A 3,213-nucleotide genomic window follows, 5' to 3' on the forward strand; every position below is an offset into this window, starting at 1 on the left:
TATTATTATTATCTAATTACTATTATTATTATCTAATTACTATTATTATTATCTAATTATTATTATTATTATCTAATAAATACCAAGGAATATTCGTTGATGAATATTTTATTATTATTATTATTATCTAATTGAGGAAACAATACCGTGCAATCTTTTGTTTTTAGTAACACTCACTAGGACTGGGTGTTTTGTTTTAACATAAGGCATTTGAATGTGAATCTCATAAGTACAAATGAACGTGGTGACTTGGATTGTAACGACGTGGCAAGGCTACAATACTGTTTTATTCTAATGTTCTCAACCTCTGTAATATACATTCTGTTATAATCTTGAACTTGATTATTTGAAAAGTCTTCAGGCAATAACCCAACACGCCCACTACACATAAATATTGACAATTTAAATGCATTGAGTTGAATAAAAGGTAATAATAGGATATGAATAAGTCTGAGGACTTACAACGCTAGAAACCGGGTTTCGATACCTGTGGTGGGCAGAGCACAGATAGCCCTTTGTGTAGCTTAGTGCTTAACTATAAGCAAACAATCTACAGTTTAACAAGTATTCTTACTGCGTGTTCTATTTCCTGTTTGCAAAACATACAAAGAGCTAAACGTGGTTTTTCTAGCACCACCCCAAACGAAAACACAATAAATATGATAACAATATACTTAAACTTCAACATTAGGTATAGTTATTTTTTCTATTTTATCATAAGCATATGAGAAGCTCAAGTTAAAGTTTCATCACCAATAACTCCCGACAATTTTGTTCCTGTAACTTGATCAATAGTTATATCATCATCAATCGGTTAAGGTACAGTACTCGTCCCGGGAGGGTCAATGAGGCATATGATGTGGTCAAGTTTAAAATAAATCTAAAATCTCATTAACGGACGGCATTATTTTTGGAAGCCAACGACATTTCAAGGGAGCAAGCCTCCTTCGAAGTGTCTATTATAAAGTGCTTTAGTTGTGACGTAATTATATTTAATTTTACTCGTGTTTGGATGTCAGTTTATCTGAATGTAACCAAGAATTCGGGTTACTTAATTGATGCTCTTACAGTTGAACAAAATCAACATCTGCAAGACATACTGGTATAACCTGTAAAAAATAATTATTGTAGCCACGGTGCACTTTTTACAATATCATTGTTTATAAGCACACTGGTATAACCTGTAAAAAATTAATTATTGTAGCCACCGTGCACTTTTTACAATATCATTGTTTATAATCACACTGGTATAACATGTAAAAAATAATTATTGTAGCCACGGTGCACTTTTTACAATATCATTGTTTATAAGCACACTGGTATAACCTGTAAAAAATAATTATTGTAGCCACCGTGCACTTTTTACAATATCATTGTTTATAAGCACACTGGTATAACCTGTAAAAAATAATTATTGTAGCCACGGTGCACTTTTTACAATATCATTGTTTATAAGCACACTGGTATAACCTGTAAAAAATATTTATTGTAGCCACCGTGCACTTTTTACAATATCATTGTTTATAAGCACACTAGTATGACGTAAACAAATTATTATTGTAGCCACCGTGCACTTTTTTACAATATCATTGTTTATAAGCACACTGGTATAACCTGTAAAAAATAATTATTGTAGCCACCGTGCACTTTTTACAATATCATTGTTTATACATATTAAACCACAAAGGGCCTAACATAAAGATATATTACGATCATTATCTCGTCTAACCCTCTCGGAAATTTTATCTAACAGTGTTATTGCTACTAATTCAGTGGACAATCCTTGTCTAAACACATACAGCGAGTTTTTAAAATGTTAACTAATTATAATTAAGTCAGCCTTTCATACACTTAAAACTAATATCAGTGTCGAGTTATCAATGTTGTGTACGTCATCGTTTTTACATACGGATTTTAAATAATCATAAACTATACCTTTATTATCAATTATTATTATTATTATTATTAATACTTCTATGTAAATGAAGACAAAAAACTACTTATAGTCAAGAACAATACAATAATAATCGTGTAACTTTCCATTCTTAAAGAATTTAACAAAATTAACCATCTCGGTTGTATTAGAAGAGGGGAAAAACAACGAGTTTTTAATCAGTGAATAAATTAATCAGTTATGGGTTTAGAGAGTTCATCACTTGATCATGCTAGTTTTGACCAACGGTAATACTTACTAAAAAAATTTGGTAATATTATGTTTCTACCCGAATGGACGATTTACGTATCCCCCCTTGCAATATTATAACTAGGACTGGATAGCTATTTAATATAAATTATCATGTTAAATATTAGTTAATTCGTTTAATTCGCTATTAAACCATGGGCTATTCAGGTTATTAATGAGCTTTATTTTTATTATTATTAAACAAGTTATATACATTAATTAACTTTTGTTTGTTTATTGTTAAGCGCAAAGCTACACAAAGGGCTGTCTGTGATATGCCTACGACGAATAACAAAACCCGGTTTTTAGCGGTGTGAGCCCCCAGTCACCAGTAAGTTGGTAGTTCTAATGAACAAGTAAAATGGCCGGTCAGTTTCTTGTAGTTTTGTAATTACTTATTGATCTTTAAAATCCTAAAGAAGTAAAAATTGCTTTCATTACTTGTCCCTCAGTTATTACCTTCCTGTAATCGTAAATACTGAAAAATAATCTGAAATTAATAAAAAGATCATCCCCCAAATGGTATTTGGTTTAAACGCTCTATAAAAAGATCTGGCGGCACAATGTGGAAGTAGTGTCAGTGTTCGCATGGGTTTTGTTTTGTTTTGAATTTCGCACAAAGCTACTCACGGACTATCTGCACTAGCTGTCCCTAATTTAGCAGTGATAGATTAGAAGGAAGGCAGCTAGTCAACACCACCCACCGCCAACTTTTGGGCTACTCTTTTACTAACGAATATTGGGATTGACCAGAACTTATAACGCCCCCACGGCTGAAAGGGCGCACATGTTCGATGAAGGGGACTCGAATTCGCGATCCGCGTCCCTAATTTTTTTGGAGGGGTATTTATATATTCTTTAGCAAGGTTTCTGGGGATATATATATATATATATATATATAAATAATGTTTAAACTTCCAGAGGCACTTATAGATATTAATAGATTTCGGGAATACATTGATAAACACAGGCGAAATTTCTGGGGACACTCATAATCACTGGCGAAATTTCAGGGGCCATTCATAAACACT

General features: G+C 32.3%; 1 protein-coding gene across 1 annotated transcript in view; it reads right to left on the reverse strand.

Moving 5' to 3' along the window:
• The window catches only part of LOC106475262 (DNA translocase FtsK-like), a 9,290-nt gene that overhangs the window by 4,413 nt on the left and 1,664 nt on the right, over window positions 1–3,213 (reverse strand). The gene's annotated exons all lie outside the window — the stretch shown is intronic.

This window comes from Limulus polyphemus, unplaced genomic scaffold, assembly GCF_000517525.1.
Source record: "Limulus polyphemus unplaced genomic scaffold, Limulus_polyphemus-2.1.2 Scaffold8310, whole genome shotgun sequence".
Taxonomy (NCBI): Eukaryota; Metazoa; Arthropoda; class Merostomata; order Xiphosura; family Limulidae; genus Limulus; species Limulus polyphemus.